We start from the raw sequence: 19,081 nt of genomic DNA on the forward strand, positions 1-19,081 counted from the left end.
ATTAAAATAGGAATGCTTTGTTTAAGAAATGCTTTATCTTGTTAAAAATATACAGACACGTTTGTCAGCCAATAATCAAAACTCTCTCTGGAAATTAATCTAATAAAAGCAGTTCCTTCCCATCACCTTCAAAGCACTGAATTCAGGTTACAAATTACTAATTGCTAAAGACAAAGCTCATAAACTAAATACTTCATTAGTGCTATCTAATAACAACAAAGATGTGAAGAGATACTGTGTAACTGAACAATCAGGGCATCAGGCAGGTTAACCTTTTTCCTTCATAAAATACAGCTGTTCTGCAATCCTTCAGATGCTGAAAACGTTTCCTCCTAAAACGCACAGTTTGCAAAAGACACCTTTATAATTGTTACCTCATACATGACAAAGAGCTACAAAAAAGTTCTTCTCTCCTTTTTCTATACTCTAAGGTTAGGCCTGTTTGCTTTCTGAATCAATTTAGATAAATTTATGCAAGCTGAAATCAATCAGTTCCTGGAATATCAAATTATAAAAGCCAAAAGTCTGTTAATCTACGTAAAGATAAAACTGAAATAATCCCTACACCAGGTCTGAAGAATGTCCATGTTACTCATTTTCATTTCTTTATCTAAATAATTGGCTCCCTCAAACCTGAAGCCATTATTTCCCAACTTGAACATCAAGATCATAAAAATAAAATTTCAGATTTCATTTATAAAAGATAAGCTTTGGGCCCTATTAATACTAAGGTAAGCTTTGAGCCCTATTGATTCTGAATAGTGATTTAAAGTTTAACTGCGAGCTCAGAACGAAGAATCAAGTGATTGGGCTTTGCTGCAGCAGCAGCATCTTGAGTAATCCTAGTACTCCTGTAACAGAAACATGTAATCTGTGTCAAACTCAGCTTTTCGGGGAATCCTCCTCAATTCTAGAGAACTGTTTTGCTAACCCATCCCCCTAAGGACAGGTCAGCCACCTCTGAAGTCATACATCGGACATATATTTTGAGAGTAGAGCGGCTTCTCTGGGGGGAAAATAGTTCCCCGCATCCTCCCTTGCCCATGATATGGTAACTTTCTGGTAGCCCTGCAACCCCTTTCCCCTTCCCAGAGTTCGCAGAGGCTGTGTGAGGACGGATAGAAAATAACAGGTTGCATTTTGTGCGGAAAGGGACAAAATGCTCAGTGATCTGAAAAAAAAAAAATTGTATTTAAATTTTGGTTTAAAAAAAATGAGGACACCGGCTCTGTCACCCAGAAACTCCAAAAAGGTTTTTCCGCTGATCGGCGTTCCTTTGACCCCTCCATCTCTAGGAAACGCAGCAAAACTGTCTGTCAGCGGCTTAACAGCAGCGACGCTGATACCCTCCGCAGCAGTGACCGCTCCCAGCCACAGGGGTGAAGGCTGTCCATCCTTGTCCATAAGTTATCCGGCACTTGGAAAATGCAGGATTTCCTCAGGCAGAAGGTTGCAGAAGCGATCTCAGGTCGCCAGCAACCAAAGCTACTCAACGCTGTTGTGCAAACGAAGCAGACGTCAGCGGATTAGGAGAACCACTGCTGAACGAGGCTTTTCAAAGCTCTGAGAAGCTAGGCTGGGAAGGGAAGCTTTTTGTTCTGCTCGGAAGCCTGCTGGAGCAACTACAGCAGAGCAATGGGAACATCAGGCATAGGGCAGCAAGTCCCTATTTTCTTCCAGATAGTAAAAGAGATGCATAAACCAAGCTGGGGGCGCTAACCATACGAATTAATTTGCTGATCGACCACTGCTTTTTTCAGGGACACACTGGAAGAACGCCAAGCTTCCAAGTTAAAAGCTCAGAATCCCACACTCTGGAGTTGCTTCTGTGCCCTTAACTCACCCCCTTTTTTTTGCCCAGGAGTTACAGTCCAGTCTCTCCCATGCTGCTCTTGCCATGGGACTGCCATCTCGTTCAGTAATGGGAATGGATCCTGACCAGGTATTCAGTATTTAGTTTCACATCCCTTGTTCCTCCTGTTGCCTGAGGCATTATTTACTTTGAGATACACAGATCACGCTCTGATGGTGGTGTCACTCATTTCCTTATGGACTCTTTTATGTCCGTTACCTCCACAGTTTGTAAATATGAATTTGTTTTCAGAACCCCTCTATCAGACGAAGGAGTGATACTAATCAAGGAAAGATTAAGGTCAAAAACACCCCTTAATTTTAGATGTCTCACTAAAACATTAAGGAGAGACTTTTTTCAGAGCATTCAGTATCCTGCAGCACACCATGTGTTCAAAGTACAGCTCCCATTTATTTCAGCTGACACTCAGGAACGTTTAGTACATGTTCCTGCTAGACCCTTGGTGGCTGAAGGCATCCCATCCACCAATCACAGAATCACAGAAAGGTTGAGGCTGGAAGGGACCTCTGGAGATCATCTTGTCCCACCCCCCTGCTCAAGCAGAGTCCTCTAGAGCACGTTGCCCAGGATCGCGTCCAGGCAGGCTTTGAATATCTCCAGCAAAGGAGACTCCACCACCTCTCTGGGCAACCTGTTCCAAAGCTCTGTCACCCTCACAGTGAAGAAGTTTGTCCTCATGTTCAGATGGAACTTCCTGTGATTGTTTGTACCTGTCCTATTTGTTGCCCCTCACCCTGGGCACCATTGACGAGTCTGGCCCCATCCTCTTGACACCCTCCCTTCACATACTTGTACACGTTGATGAGATCCCCTCTCAATCTTCTCTTCTCCAGCCTGGACAGGCCCAGCTCTCGCAGCCTTTCTTCCTAGGAGAGATGCTCCAGTCCCCTCATCATCTTCGTAGCCCTCCACTGGACTCTCTCCAGGAGTACCATGTCTCTCTTGTACTGGGGAGCCCAGATCTGGACACAGTACTCTAGATGTGGCCTCCCCAGGGCTGAGGAGAGGGGCAGGATCACCTCCCTCCGCCTGCTGGCAACACTCTGCCTCATGCACCCCAGGAGACCATTGGCCTTCTTGGCCACATTGCTGGCTCATGGTCAACTTGTCCACCAGCACGCCCAGCTCCTTCTCTGCAGAGCTGCTTTCCAGCAGCTCAACCCCCAGCCTGTACTGGTGTGCATAGGATTATTCCTCCCTAGGTGCAGGACTCCGCATTTGCCTTTGTTGAACTCCAGGAGGTTCCTTTCCGCCCAACTCTCCAGCCTGTCCAGGTCCCTCGGAATGGCAGCACAGCCCTCTGGGGTATCAGCCACTCCCCCCAGTTTAGTGTTATCAGCAAACTTGCTGAGGGTGCACTCTCTGCCTTCATCCAGGCCACTGATGAATACATTGAACGAGACTGGACCCGGTATGGACCCCTGGGAGACACCGTTAGATTCACGCTTCCAACTAGACTCTGCACTGCAGATCACAACCCTCGGAGCCCTGCCATCCAGCCAGTTCTCCATCCACCTCACTGGCCACCCATCCAACCCACACTTCCTGAGTTTCCCTATGACGATGTGATGGGAGATGGTGTCGAAAGCCTTACAGAAGTCAAGAGAGACAACTCCACTGCTCTGCCCTCATCTACCCAGCCAGTCATGCCATCAGAGAAGGCTGTCGGATTGGTCAAGCACCATTTCCCCTTGGATGAGCCCAAATAAGAGTCTTGCCTGCTCCATTCCCTATACGCTTTTCAGCTTCTGTAGCAAATTAAATTGCCTCTTCTCCCACCCAGAGGAGCCCCATGGCCCAAGCGCACTCCCCCCAGCGCACGGGGAAGCGGGCACCGGCCCCCGGGGGGCGGGGCTCCAACTGGGGGCGGGGCTCCGAGCCCAGGGGGCGGGGCACCAGGTGAGGGGCGGACCTCTGCCTCCCTAGGGCGGGGCTTAGGGGGATGCCGCCGGTGGGGGGGGAGCGGTGGGCGGGGCTCTGAACCCCTAGGGGCGGGGGACCAGGTGAGGGGCGGGGCTCAGGGAGTGCGGCCGGTGGGCGGGGCTCCGAACCCCCTAGGGGCGGGGGACCAGGTGAGGGGCGGGGCTCCGGGAGTGCGGCCGGTGGGCGGGGCTCCGAACCCCCTAGGGGCGGGGCGCCAGGTGAGGGGCGGGTGGGCGGGGCTCCGAACCCCCTAGGGGCGGGGCGCCAGGTGAGGGGCGGGGCGCCAGGTGAGGGGCGGGTGGGCGGGGCTCCGAACCCCCTAGGGGCGGGGCGCCAGGTGAGGGGCGGGGCTCCCGCTGGGGTGGGGGGAAGAAGGGTGGGGCTGGCGGGCGTCACCCGCAGGGGGTGGGGCCGGGCCCGGCGGTGGGCGTGGCCCGGGGGGGGAAGGGGCCGTTGGTGGCGGTTGGCAGGGGCGGGGCCGCTTCGCTTCCCCCTTCCCCCCCCCCAACCCCTCTCTCCCTCCCCGCGGCGGGCCGGGCCGGGGCGCCGCTCACCTCCCTCTCGCGCCGCTGCTGGACGTGCACGGCGGCCACGGTGAGGGCCGAGAGCAGCACGGAGACAGCCAGCGTCACCCGGGAGCTCCTCGACATCGCCGCCGCCTGCCCCGGCCCGCGGCGCGCGGACGGCCGTTGCCCGCGCGTGCCGGAGCCGCCTGCTGGGCAGCCGGGCGGGGGGGGGGGGGGGAAAGGCGGCACGCCCCGGCAGCCGCGCGCCGAGCGCATCGAGCCGCCGCCGCCTGCCAGGCGAGAGCAGCAGAAGGCCGAGCTGAGGTTGAGGCGGGTGAGGGAGAAGGCGGCCGCCGGGGCAGCGCCGAGGCCTTGTGCGGAGCGGTGCCCTGAGCCGCTCCCCGCCGCCTCCGCCGGGCCGGGGCCGCTCGCCGGCCCTGTCGCCACGCCGGCAGGCGCTTGTCCGCCCGGGCGGAGGCGGCAGGAGAGGGTGGGAGGCGGCGGGGCCTCCCAAGGGCCTGCGAGGCGGCGCCGGGCCGAAACGGCGGCTGAGCTGAGGTGCGGGGAAACAAAACAAGGTGGGTGTTTGGCCCGTTAACGCGGCGGATGTGGAGAGCGCACCGGAGGAGGGAGCGTGGCCAGCCGGTCTGATGCCCCTGCCTTTCAGGAGGGGATGTTTGCTGGGGCTTTCTTCCGGAGCGCGTCCGGGGCGGCTGCAGCTCTGAAAAACGAACAAAAGGGAATTTCTGCAGAATTCAAGAGGAAAGAGCTGCGGCTTTTATTGCATGGAGACCTCCACTTCTGCGCTCTCCTTGCCCAGGAAACCCAAACTGCATGGGACAAGCGACTGGAGAAAGCAGCTCTTCGGCTGTTTTTCTTCTCATTGTTCAGCGTGCGGCCGTAGGCGTCATGTTTGGCAGTTTTTTGTGCTCTGAAGACAACGTGATTCCTCTCTGTAAGCTTTCACTGACACCTCACTAGAGCATCGGAGCGTTTTACAGGCAGAGAAAGATGTATGTTCCCAGTGCCTCTGTACGAGAGCCGCAGGTGGTTATCGTGAATGACTTTGGTCGGCTGTGTTTGGATGCTCGGAGTGGGAGGTTTGGGAGTTCATTTTTTTCAGAGCATATTCACCCTGTAACACTTAAAAGCAAAGCTTCCTCTGGCGGTGGTGGAGCACTGAGAGATTCAGGTCAGAATCCCCCAAAGTGAGGAACAGTCGGGCAGTCACTATCTGCTACGTTAAGATACAAGTAAGCAAGTCAGAGCTGCGGAAGAGCCGTCTTGGTGACTCTTGTGAATTTATTGAGCCAAAGGATGTCTAGTGGGGAGGTGGGATATATTGCGAGGCCTATAAAATCCTGAAGGATGTGAGGGAACAATCATTCACAATTTGCCACAGTACAATGGGAACCAGCTTCAGGTAGGAAGCTTAAATCAAGCAAAAAGAAGTACTCTTCCACACCATGAGCAAGTGATTTGTTGAATTCATTGCCCTAGATAGTGCTAAACTTATCTACAGATTCAGGCAGAAATTGGACAAATTCATGGGGTACCATTGACCTCTGGATGCTGCTTTTCCCTCATGAATTCCTTGAACCACAAATTAACGGGCAGGTGGGAGGTCTATCGTGAGAGGTTTTGTCTTATTCCTGATTCCTTCCTGTACTTTTTCTCCAAGCAAGCGCTGTTGGTTGCTGGCAGGCAAGAGGGACTTTCAGCCTCACGAGTACCGCAGTCCCTATCTCAAACACAAGCTCAGATGTTTCCAGGTAGAAGGGGATTTTGAAATGCATCCAAATACTTTCTAGGAAAGGCTGGAATACAGGAGCTTCTGTACCATTAATGGGAACAGTTGCTGCAAGGAGATGACTGGGTCGTGTCCCCAGTCCACTCCTGAGTGGAAGAGGAACGCCTAATGCGTGAAGCTGATCCCTCTTCATTATAATCATCTTTATCTGTCTGCTGAACAAATGTGATTAAAATGAAAGGTAAAAATAGTGGGAATGATAAGATTTCAATTTAGTAGAATGGTTTTGCTCACATCGGTGTATTGACTATTGTTAAGACATGCCTGAGCACTTGTACCATAGCCAAGGCCACCGGAGTGCCGAGAGCAGGGGCGAGCCAGATGCACAGTGGATATGAGCCAGCAGAGCACCCTTGGCAGCCGGGGAAGGGCACAGTTCACCCCAGCTGGAAGCTGGGTGCCTTTTCCCAAGCCTGGGGTTACCCACCTGAGGGGCTGAAATCCCAGCTGAATAGTAAACATTCAAGCTACGGGTCTCACAACAAGGATGTATTTTGCCTAACAGTTCTGGCTTAAGGTGTTACCATTCTCTTCCCTTTCCTCCCTACGGCTAGGGCTTGCTGGAGTGCTCACCCTCCGACGGTTCAGCCTGCCGTGGTCCTGCTCTCCTCCCGCTTTGGACAGTTGTCCCCTTGCCATGCTCAAGGTAAACTGATTCTGGGAGGTGACCCAGTGGGAGACTGAGCCGTGGACCAGATTGACAACTGGATCTGGCTTAAAACCCTGCAACCACATGGGGAAAAGCCCACTTGCCTTTCTTTGAGAAACTGTTTTCTCTCTGAATCACGTTTGCAGCCTGGCACAGCCGAAGGGGGTGTTGCGGTGCGAGGGACATGGAGGTGATGTGGGAGGGAGGTGGGAATACCCCACGGTGATACTGCCGGTGAAAGCCTTTGGCCTAGAGATTGGCAGAAGGACAAGAGCAGATGAGATTTTACTTTCCCACTATGAGTATGGGCTTAAGTGCCCAAGGCCTGTTGCAAAGACCTGTCGCAGGGCCTGTGAAGCCAGTGCAGCGTGTGGCGGCTGGCAAAGTGATGGAAACTTCTTGCAGGGAGACAAACCGTGTTGCTGATGCCCTCGAACAAGAGGGTGAGGCAAAGGCTGAGCTTGTGCTGGGTAAAATGTGGCTTAGGAGGGCCTTTTTTTTTTTTTCTCCTGGTACTGCTGGTTTCTGTGAACATGAGGTTTCCTCAAATAAACACTTTGGCTACTAATAGCTGGTTCCCATACCTTTCTCTGTGCTGTGTCCATATGTGCTGTGTCCATACCTTTCTCTGATGTCCTCTTTCCTGTGTCTTGGCTCCCTGTTTGCTAACCTGAGCACAGCGACCTGTGACATCTCATGGAGAAGGCATCGAGAATCAGTCAGTAAGGGGTTTACACACACGTGATGGAGACTGTAAAAAAAGCTAAATAGAGGCTATTTATCTCCTGGGCAAACAGCTCAGATCTCTAGAGTTACTTGGCTAATGCATCTGAAGTCGATGCTGAAGGGACATTTTTAGCCTGGTTTCCTAAGCACATGAGGCTTATGCAAACTCTGTCCCTCATTCTCCCCCTCCCTTCCCTTTGTGCTCTGCACAGATGTCTGTCGGTCTCCTTAACAAAGCCTCTCGTCGTTTGCCTTATGCTTTCTAGCAGTCTTGTTGGTAAGTCTTCTCTATTTATTTGCCCCTTCCAACCATTTTGACAGTCATGGAGTCCGTGCTAAGCTTTGTGTAGACGGGGGGGTTATCTAGAAATGAGAGAGCAGAGTAGCATCCCATGAAAGGAGTGGGGGGCAACAGCACGAGCTCAACCTTATATTAGCCACCAGAGAATCCACAGCTCTGGCTGCTCTGTTGTGGTTTGCCTTAGACGGCCACCCGTAGCGATAAAGCCTAAGGGGAAACCCTCCAAAATACAGCAGAGGATGGAAATAAAATTTGAACTGAATCGGTTTCTGCATGTGGGTCAAAGTCTGAACCGCCCCCCCCAGCATCACGTCGTGTCTCCTGTGTAACGCGAGTAACAAATACCTTGTATCAAACCAAAAGCAAACAAATAAAAAAAACCCTCAAGCCAAAATCCCAAGGATGTGGTTTCACAAAGTGTACGGAAGGGTTTTGTAAGGCCGCGGACGCCTAGCTGTCCTTGCTTCTCACAAGGTGGGCGCGCGTGCCGGCCAGCTGATGTACGCGCCGAGCGCGCCGCTGCCGCGGGAGCGCTTTACTACCTGGCCCGGAAAAAGAGAAAACCGAAACAGCAACAACAACAACAAATGCTCCGTGAAGCAGCGACGATTCGCAGCGCGTTCGTTAGGAGTGCGCCCCGGAGAGCCGAGCGGAGCCGAGCCGTTCCCTCCCCGAGGATGTGCCGGCAGCGGCACGGTCGCACGCCCGGCCAGACACCGCCAGGGGTCTGTGCGTGCGGTGGTGCGCGTCCGCCTGACCGCCCGCGTGTGCGTGCGTACAGTCTGCGCAAAGTCGTGGGGCGCAGAGCGGAACAAAAAGAAGAAACTATCGGGGAGGGGAACACGTCGTTCCCACCGTTACCATCACTGATTTTTTTTCTTAACGGAGCATGAGTACAAATAACAGTAGCAAAAAGGGTAATTGCTGCGTTTAGGTGGGTTTTTCTTCCCACCGCAATGCCTTTTCCACTTAAAAACAATTATTTATGCCCTCCGCTCCCCCTGTCAGGTGCTGGCAACGTAGAGATCGCTCAAACAAAACCTACCGGACCAGGGAGCAAATTTGTGCTTTCGGATTTGCTAGGGGGTGGCATCGTCAACGTTTTTTTAATTCAAAAACTTGAGGAAAAAAAAACGTAAGCGTGTCTCTGAAACGAAGCGGCAGGGCAGCGGGGGCTCCTGCCTGCGACGAGACTCGGCCCACGGTCCGAGCGATCGACTTCGGATTTCGAAGGCGCCGTTTCAGTTGCGTTAGCCTCCTTTCCAAGCAGTCGGCACTGTTCCTAACTTGGTTTAGTTTTATTTGCTGCCAGCAGGAATTAAATGGACGCCACCGTGATTTCTCCCGGGAGCGCTCGTCCCGGGGCTTCCTGAGCCTCTGATCTGCTCTCGCAACCCACTGGGGTGAGTTTTGCTGCGTGTCCCACGTGGCCAAGCCACAGGGCCGCCAACAAGTCTTCCAAGGAAAGCTGAGGGAAGTCAGTCTAATGCTTCTGAAGCTCCAGCGGTGGAAAAAAGAGAGGAAAAGGAGGCGGGGGAATGCCTTTTTTTTTTAATCCTCTCCAAAGAGCAAAAAGCACACGTTGCCAAAACGTCCCTTTCCTTTGAAGAGCAGCTTGTAAAATGGTCACTTCTGATTTTAATGCTCCTGCGCACTTCCTCCTTGCAGCGGGGAGGGCAGAAACCCTGGAAAGCCAGTGCAAAACCCTTGCCAGTTTTACAGCCTGGCGACGTCTGGTTACACGTTAGCCAGCAAGCCTGGGGGCCAGCCGTACGGGCAGGTTACCTCTAGGCAAACTAAGGTGTGGACTCCCAGCGCGGTACCTCCTCCGTGGCCTTGCTTTGCCCCGGGCGGAGGGCGTCAAGGGGCCGACCTGCAGGAGTTTCCCAACCCGGCGCGTGCCCGGAGCTGCTTCGCTGCCCCGGGACCGCACCAGCTCCTGGGACTGACGAAGCGATGGGGGTGCTCGGGGTGGCCCCGGGGCTTGGCGTCACCCCTCCGTCTTCCCCTTTTTGCTTGGTCTGGCTCTTCCCCGCGTCCTCGCTTTGGGGTGCCGAAGCAGCTAATTGGTGGCTGAGTTGGTGGCCTCAGGAGCTTCATCCTGAACGTGCTCCCGGGCAGCAAGGACGGGAGGTTGAAACGTAGGCTCAGGCCAAAGTCTAGCAGCGTGGTAGCAAGAGGAGGATGTAAAAACAGCACTTTATAATTATATTGGTGGCAATTTCGCAGAACCTTGTCCAGGACAGAAAGAGGGGCAGATATCGCAGCAGTATTGTTGGGAATCTGTTGCAGCCAGAGCCACTGAAAGGCACGTTTTATCTGGTAAACATCGTAAAAGGCAACGGTGATAAAAAACCCTGGTGCCAAAACGTTGGTGAAGTCATTCTGAAAGCAATTACTCAGCCTTACCTCGCATGACAAGGCAACCCTGCCCGAAAGCCGGAGCCGCTGCCTCCCTGCTGCGCCGCAGGTGAGATGTGCAAGTCCTGGGCGCAGCACCCGCCCAGCACCCAGCCCCAGCACCTGGGCCAGGCAAGCTGGGCCGCCTGGCGCGCCGCTCCCTGCTTCCAGAGGTTACCCCAAAGAGGAGAAGGCTTTCTTTCGGCCGTGGAGTCGTTTGGAGTCATCTCCAAGCCCGATGAGGCTGAAACTCTCCACCTCGCTGTGGCAGTGTGTTGGCTCTGCCTCAGCCCAGCTCCCCTCCTTGGAGCTTCTTTCTTTTTCTTGGAGCTTCTTTCAGTCCTTCTGACCCCAGGGGTGAAACCTCAGGGACCTGCACCTGAGGGTGTTGGGGGGCTCTGGGGAGACGCCTCGTCTCCATCAATGGCGACGGTGCAAGGTGAGGGTGCTTCCGGGGAGATATGAGAGCAGCAGCCAGCAGAACCAGGGCCCCTACTGTCCCGTCTTCCCTGTGCTTCGTGGCCATGCGAGGTTGCAAATGTGACCGTCTGGTGGAAAATGAGTTATCTTGAGGCCTGAGCTGACCCCCCAGATCATGCTGTTGCTGGAGAGGATGGTCCTGTCCACCCCAGACTCTCCATTCTGGGGCATCGCAAATGGTGGTGCGGCCGTGCGGGGAAAGGGGAGAGGAAAGCAGAAGCCAGGGATGGTCCTCAGCTGGGCGGGCAGCGAGGAGGCAGAGCCACCCTTGCGCACTGCAGCCAGCACTTAGCACCGACCGTCAAACCACCGCCATAGGAAGAGGAGCTCGACTGGAAACGGCACCAGTGAGATCTCTGGGCGATTTTATAGACGGCGAGTGTGTAGCCTGATGGTTAACTTATTCTGGGCATGTTTGAACACATGCGTCTGCCTTAGCAAGACTCCCTGGGAGCGACGCTGGCTTCCCTGGCCAGGAGCCTGGCCCTGCCTTCGCTCTGGTGTAGGCAGGGGACCCGGGGCACCAGGGCAGGCGGTGGGAAAGGCCCATCTCTGCTGTAGCAGCTGCTGCATGGGGACCGGACAGCCCAGCCCGTGCTCCGGCCCAGCTCAGACCTGGGCTGCGCTCATGCTGGCATCAGCAGTGCCAAAGACCGTTCCTGGCTCTGATGATCGTCCCCCTCACTGCAAACCAGGCTGAGGAGCTGAGGGGAGTCCAGATGGACGTCTTCGCCTCTTCCTTCTGCTGTAGAAGTCTCCAGGGAGCTGTGATGCGAGGGCGCTTTGTCATGGGTGGCAGGATGGTACCTGAGCACCTGAGCCCAACCCAGGAGTTATTTCTTCCTCCAGCTCAGCACGGTCTCTCTAAGCCTCTGTCTCCTCTCATTCACACTATTAACCTTCGCACTTACCCAAAATGAAATGAAGGGCACAGGCGGCACCTACCACCCATTCGACCCACTCTAGGGAAGCTGACTCCTATCTATTTGAAACAGTAAAGAAATGTGGCCGACCCATATGCATACAATAGTTTTTATTGCAGCTGGTCGTCTAACAGGAATGAGGAAGTCTCCTCGGAGCCTCAGAGATGCCATTTGTCCTTCGGGGATGGGGATTTTCTGTCTGAGCTTGAAGGGGGATGTCAGAGCTTGCACCGCTTGCAGGAGAGGTTAAAAAGCTGTTGTTTAAGCAAACCTGGACCCATGCAGCCCCTGGTGCAGTGCATAACAGCTCATCGGGGCGTGTGATTTGCCGGAAGCGGGGATTTTTAAATGCATTTTGAGAGTACTCTCATTATTTTTAGGAATATAGGAAGGGACAATCTAGGTCAGACTGCAATTCCAGCTAATCCAGCCTTTTTCCTCCAGCACCAGCCAACATCAGCCTTTTCAGAAAGGTGTTTCCCAAGCAAGCTGGGCAGTTGCCAGCTCCCTGGCAAAGCTGTTTCGTAATCCTGGATAAAATAGAGTGGCCACAGTCGGCTCATGGGACAGGCTGGAGTGGTGCATCACTGGCTTGCTCGGCAGCATGGATTTGCACCTCTTGTTGGGACTCTCAGCCTCCATGAGAACTTGCAACGGTGAGCTACACATGCTAATGGTAAGGAAAGTGGGTCCTTTTCCAGCATGTTGCCTTTCACTTGCATGGATTATCCCCCTGAAACGAGCAGCAGTCAAGCAGCAAAATGGGAACAACATAAAAAAGCTAGTGAGCTTGGGGGAGTGCTGGAAATTGATAACGTGATAAGGGAAAACATCTCACTCAAGAATAAGGTCAGTCAGGGCACAGAGTTTCCATGCTGCGGCCATATCACCTAGAGTAGCCTTCATCCTGCTTTTAAGTGGTGGCTGTAATCTGCTTGGGAGACAGAGTCAGACTTACAGATGTGGGAGCTTTGTGGGTATCAGCATCTGCTCCAGCCAGATCTTGCCTGGCTGAAGCTTTCTATGCCCACCTGTGGGACTCAGCTCCTTCCAACTTGCCAGAGTGAATCCAAAATCCAAATGAGACTAACTCTGCCACCAGTCAACACAATCAAAAAGCACATCCTTCAACCAAATAAGATGACTCACTCCAAGTTACCCAAAGAGCCCCCTGGATGGAGCATAATGCATGAATGCCACATGTTTCCAGCGCGGACAATCATTCATCAGGAGGAGGAAGCTATCCAACACAGCACTACACAGAGTGGCAAACTCGCCAAGCATGCAGTCAACAGGAACAAGTTCATGACAGCTGATGAACAAGATTGTCACTGAGGGTATTGAGACCTCATCGGGGATGAAATCAGCAGAAGAACATGAGCCAGTTCACATGGCTGTTTGGTTTGGTTGGTATGTAGATATCTCCTGTGAAAACGTCGCATAAACTACAGGGAGTGAGGAACACCATCACCATCAGAAGGTGGTTGCTTGAGGAGCTGGTGGAGCCCTGACTGGTGTGCATTTGGCTTTTGTGGATCTGTTGAAGTCTAATAAATATGCAGATGATGTATTTTTAAGCACTGTGGGCACGTTAATATGGAGTAGCTTTCTGTCCTCTACTTAGCTACCTATTTGCATGAAACTTCTGGGGTTTGAATACCTTTGTGACCTCTACTATTTTATCAAATTTGGTAGGAAGGCACCAAAGTTCCTGGAGAGGAAACCCTGGACAGACAGTGTGAGTGCATAGATCACAGGAAACCAAGGGGGAAAAAATGCAGAAGGGACACTGGGCAGAGTGAGTGAATGTGGGGAAAGGGCTTCAGAGAACCTTAAGAGAAAGATGCCGATCGAGTCCTGTCTCTATGGCAAAGGGGTCCTTGCAGTGCGCAAGTCTCCAGCGCTCAGAGCTCTGCTAAAGTCCTTGCCAGAACAGCCCCTGCCACAAACCTGGCTTGGGACAGCTTTCCAAACTGGTTCACCCCATCCTCCCTCGGCAAAGATCTCTGTTACAACACGAACCTGCCATCACATGCAGCCGCTGTGTCTTCAGCGGAGGAGAGGCCGCGAGCTCGTCGCCCAAGTCCTCTCAGAAATGCTGCATGCAGCCAACAGGGGATCTCCTTCTGGAGACGGAGCTCGCTCTAGCCAAGCTGGGGGTCTCATTGAAGCCACCAGGACTAACACGTCAGATGGGCTTCCCGGGGTGGTTGAGTCCTGGGGGTGCCCAGGGACACGGGTGCAGGAGGCTGCCGTTTCCCTGGGGATGGCGCAGGAGGAAAGCAGGACTCGGAGGAGCCGCTGGGAGCAGCCAGGGAAGCTGGGTGCCCCGAGGGAGCGGAGCCGCAGCGAGTGGGCGGCCCGAGAGACAGCGCCAAGCTGGGAGAGGGAGTGGGAAGGAACCAAAGGTATCGGTGAAGAAAGACAGGGAGAAGCTGGGAGTGGCGGGGGATGTGGGAGGCAAGGAGACAGGAGCCCAGTGAGTCAGCACGGTGGGGTACCTTGAAACCCAGCAGGGAAGCGCATATCGTTCAGGTTCTGCCACAGCCTGAGGAGCCATTTTCCCCCAGCTGGCACCTCCTCTAGCCCTTTCTTGCTGCCCAGCCAAGGAAAGCAGGTTGCCCTCCAAATTGGAGAAGCTTGTGGAGCCACTGCTATCTTCTTCATAGGTACATTGGTGTTGAGCCGCGCTGGCTCCATACGCTGCAGTGAAGTGATTCCTAATGTAACCAGGGGAACTGCCAAAATCTGGCTTGGGAGCACACGTCCAATGTCCAGGATTTGACCCTGCGGCCATGCTTTGAATCCAGAGGATGAGGGTTATGGACTTGTTCATGGCGAGTGCCTGATATAGTGGCAATAGTGCAGTGGTGGAGCTGACAGCTCCTCCTGGAGAAGGTGCCCCTGGAGGTGATGGCAACCCCTCTGACAGTAGAGCTTGCTCCCTGGGCTCTCTCAGTCCTCGTGACCCTGGGAGAGAAGCATTGAACACCCATTTGGCTGGACCGATCCGAGGGGCACGGTAGTGCAGATGCAGAGCCAAGGCAAACTGACTCCACCTGCTGCGTTGCCTTTTCGGTTCAGCTATGCTGGAACTGCCCACCCCTGCATCCGCTGCCGAGCATCTCATCCCAGTGCCAGCCAGAGAGTGACTGCAGTCCTCCTGGTGCGGCGGCTCAGAGAAGTTGCTCAGTGCCAGCACAGCCCCTAGGCGAAGGCACGGGGCACTGGGCACAAGTTAAGATTGAGTTCCCGGGGATTTGGGCACATTCCTCTAACGAAGGCTGCAACACCGCTGTGGCTGGTGTGTGCTCACACACACCTTACCGAAACTGAGCTGAGTCACCCCAAGTGCTTCAGATGCGTGATGGGGTGTGGGGCAGAATCAGAGCAGGGTGGGGTGGACAGGAGCATCCCCCAAAATCACATCAGCTCTTTAGAGGCAAGTGCTCAGCGTTGAGACGAAGACTAGAATTGCAGGTAGAAGGGAGGTACGGACTGGAAGGAACTTGTGCTCAGGCTGATGTTTTTTTATTAGAGCGAGGGGATCTTTCCTATACACTCTGCTGTGGGTTTTCAAGCCATTGTCTTTAGACGTGGTCTCTGAGACCCTTCTGGGAAGACCAACTAAAGCCAGGCAATTCTCGGCAGGCTAAACTACACTATACAGCATGCTGGAGCACCGCAGGACAAGCCAGGGAGGCCGCAGGTTGGAACAGGTTGCAGACAAAATACTCTCCCTTATCCGAGCTTCCCTTGACCGCAACATGGGTGTCTTCCTTCTGAGACCCCTTCCCTCGCTGCAGCCCAAGGCCAGGTCGTCATGGCTCTTCCAGCTGCTTTGCATTGCTGTGCCAAACCAGGTGGAGACCCGAGTTCAAGTGGTAATGCGAAGGCTTGCTCGGGACAGGAGCATTTACACAACGCGGTCAGACTGCGAGCCCAGGGCTCCCCGTGGCGTCACGGCGTGCTGTTTCAGGCGCTCTGCAGAGCCCAGCAGATGAAGATTCACCTTCCCAAGCGTACGAAGTCATGGCCTCCCTCACACAGCTGAGCATAGCCCATAAACCTGCACAAATGCACCCATCCGAGCTCTGCTGGGAGCTAGAGACCCAAGGCTCCACGTTGGATGGAGCCATCCAGGGTCTCGTCTTCCTCCAGTCCTGTTTGGCTCAAAATGACTGGAAAACACTGGAGAAGGGGCACGGGGTGACTTGCTGGTACTGTGCTCTCAGCCCAGCCCTTACCTCGCGAGTGGGGCACTGCCACATGGCTCCCGCGGGTTGTCCGTACTGCTGTCCCTCCATTTCTGCTCGGTCAGAGCAATGCAGCTGGATGATCAAGCCGTCGCCTCATGCCCACCCAGGCGGTGGCCCTCCGCCACACTGGCATGTGCCTATTTCTGGAGCTGCACAGCGCTGATCAAGGTTAAAAATAACCCAGGCAAGAGAGAGAAAGGTTATTTTTAACTCTGATCAGTTGTCTGTCGCGCAGGCACAGCTGATGGCATGATGCGGAGTTGTGATGAGCGGTGGAGGAGTGGGAAGGCATTGGTGGGTCTCCCTGCCTGCTGTCCCGCGGTGACGCGATGCCAACAGTGGCGTGGGGTAACCCACCGCTGGCCAGTTCCCATCTCTGCTCTGCTCTCACTCTCTGCACCAAAGCAGGGTGGAAGTTCATCTCCATGCAGTTTGTCCCTCAAAATCCCCCGTGAAGGGAACTGCGCAGCTCCCCTGGGTCACCGGCTCCTGCTCCGCTCGTTGGGAAACTCCCCCTAAGAGGCAACGAAAATCTTCCCTGTTTGCAAATAGAACTGGAGCCTCCTCATCCCCCAGCAGTAGACCTCTGCCTTTGCCTGCGCCTTTTTGCCCCCTTTAATGTCCTTACGTCTCTCCCTCTGCCCCTCTCCAGCCCAGCGCCTTCCTTGGCTCTCTAAACCAAGGCTCTTGCTCTCAAGCACACTTTCTCCACTTTCTTTGAGGTAGTACATAAATCAGGGTGCTGGCAGTGAAAAGGAGCCCTCCAGCAAGGAACAGTCGCCAGTGTGTCTTCCACGCGGCCATCAATCCATCCCCACGCCAGGGGTTTGCTCGGGAAGGGGGGGGTGCGATTGCGACAGCATCCTGTGGCTGATTCATCACTCGGTCCAGTCTCTCTCTTCTCACTCCCCAATGATTTGAGTCAAATGAACCACATTTTAGTAGTCAAATCTGTAAGGGTGGGTCCCATTGTGCTTTGACCCTACAGGGCATTTTGTACATTTAATTTGATTTACACCCAAAACGTTAATTTAACACACTGGGTTTTCTTCCACACCCAACTAAGGCTCAAAATTAAACAAGATTCTACAGAAAGGTTTATAAGCCATTACCTCATTAGCATCATTATTTATTACGTAATTACAGTGCGCAGACTGTATGTGCAACGCTTCTCCGACAGCCGCATGGGGAAGGAGCCTGGCTGCCCAGCGATGGGTTTGTGGGCTGCCTCGCCGAAGGAGGAGCAGCCCCAAGGATGCCGCTTGGTGGCTACGGGAGCAGGGATGGATCAAGCCGTTCCTATGTCTCCAGCCTGGTCCCCGTTCGCTCCTTCGCGTGGTCCGGGTGCCGCGCGCAGCTTCCCACAATGCTGTTTGCGGGGCCCCGCGGTGAGCACGCTCCCCACGCTCCTCCGGGGCAACAACCACTGAGGAACGTTATTTTGGGGAAAGGAAGCATGGCTTTCTTCTGCTCCCCACCGCGGGGCTGCTGCTGGAGTGAGCGCGGGTTGGGGCGAGACCTTCTCTCCACCCCGTGCCTTCTACCACGCTGAGCACATTGCAGCCCTGACCGCTCGTTTAATAACTTAGTCCCTGATTCAGCTGAGCACGTAGCTGCGTGTCTGACTCGGAGCACCCAGTGAAGGCGAAGCCTGGGCTCCAGCACCTCGCTAAACGGGAGTCTCAGAATGGGGGCTGAAAAAGCTAAGAACACCTTAGAGTAGTCACAGCAAGCTCTTGCCTCGAGACGGGTGTGATGAATGTCGTTTGCTACCTCTTTTGGCTTAAAAGACAAGGAGTGGTTAAAATAAAAGAAACCTCAAGTTGAAAGCCTTGCAGAAATCAATTAAAACCCATGTAGTTATATTCTGACCTGGAGCAAAATCAGCTATAACAGAGAAATTACATAGCCTTAAAGAGAAGAGAAGGTTTTATATGTGGTGCTGGTGAGATGCCCCGGAGGCATGCTGAGGTCACTTTTCTCCAGTACCTGCAGATTCCCATAAACTCCCCAGGAAAGCCGAGGGAGCCTTGTTTGCCAGAAGAGGCCCCCCCCTCCCACCCCCAGCAGCTGTGGTCGCTCCGAGGAGCCTGTCCTACAGGCAAATGGTCAGGTTTTAGAAGTCCTCCTGGGTGACCTTTCCCCAAGTGCTGGGTGAACTCCTCTGCCACTTTGGTTTTATTCTTAGTGTTGATGGGAGCAAAGCCAGGCCCCGTTCCTCAAAAGTCTTTTGGCTCCTGGGGGATGGTGCCTAGCCAGGGAGGAAGAGCTGGAAGTCTTCTGCGCAGAAGGTCCTGGCCATGCCCATGCCTCACTCTGGTAGGCCCTATCAAAACATACCGACGGGTGAGGGCTGCTGTGTCTCCTAGCTAGGATTTCTGTGGCTGGAAATACCAATCGTGTGGAGACACTTAGCCGAGAAGACCTTCCCAGTTGTGCCACCAGCAGCTCTGCCTCAGAGCGCTGCAGGGCCGGTGGGGCTCAGGCTCCTCCTGCACGGCCAGGGTCCTCAGGCCATGCTGCCCTGGCAATTCCTCCATCCTGAGCATCCACACCGGAGCCCAGATCCAGCCCCTCTTACGGCCTGAGATCTCAGACTTACGCGAGACATCACGCCCGCTTGGTCTGGATGAAGTCTCCAACAGCCCTAAACTGGTGCTCCTTCCCGGAAGAGTCCGGATGCAGGAGCCAGGGACTTGCAATGCACCAAAAAGTGCTCTTTACCGTGGCCGGTGCATCCGAAGGCACCTCCGTTCCAGGGGCTCCAGAGCTGGCCCGAAGTAAAAGCTTCATGTGGAGGAAATCAGTAGTGAAACTCGCACTGGTTGTGACCTGTGTTTTGCTCTCTGGGAGGAAAGCAGCAATCTTAGGGGAAAATAACGCAGTCTGAAAGGTCTCTTTACGCGGGGAATCAGCTATTACTGCAGCCCCGCCACCCTGCGCAAGGGCTTCGGGCCAGCGCGGACACTAAGGGGAGGATGTGCTTGCCCAGGACGGCGCGGAATATATTTCCGCCTTGTTTAATAAGAAAGCTACGGCAATAACAGGCACGAGGCAGGAGGAAGAAGCCCCGACTGTTGTTAAATACTCAAGGCCACGCCGCACGCGGCCTTTGCTGCGCTCCCGGACTCCTGAGCCCCGTTCTGTGGGTTTTCCTCTCTTTCTTCCTCTGGCTCCCCCCTCGCCGTCCTCTTTGCTTTTGTTGAATTGCCCTTTGGGGAAGGGGGGGAA

General features: G+C 54.2%; 1 long non-coding RNA gene across 1 annotated transcript; it reads left to right on the forward strand.

The window, feature by feature from the left end:
- Nucleotides 1-4,623: 4,623 nt before the first annotated feature.
- On the forward strand, nucleotides 4,624-7,329 carry LOC138066916 (uncharacterized). Its single transcript, XR_011140613.1, has 2 exons — nucleotides 4,624-5,725; nucleotides 6,667-7,329. It is a non-coding gene; the product is annotated as an uncharacterized lncRNA (long non-coding RNA).
- Nucleotides 7,330-19,081: the final 11,752 nt, after the last annotated feature.

The sequence above is a fragment of the Struthio camelus genome, chromosome 3, assembly GCF_040807025.1.
Source record: "Struthio camelus isolate bStrCam1 chromosome 3, bStrCam1.hap1, whole genome shotgun sequence".
In the NCBI taxonomy this organism is placed as follows: Eukaryota; Metazoa; Chordata; class Aves; order Struthioniformes; family Struthionidae; genus Struthio; species Struthio camelus.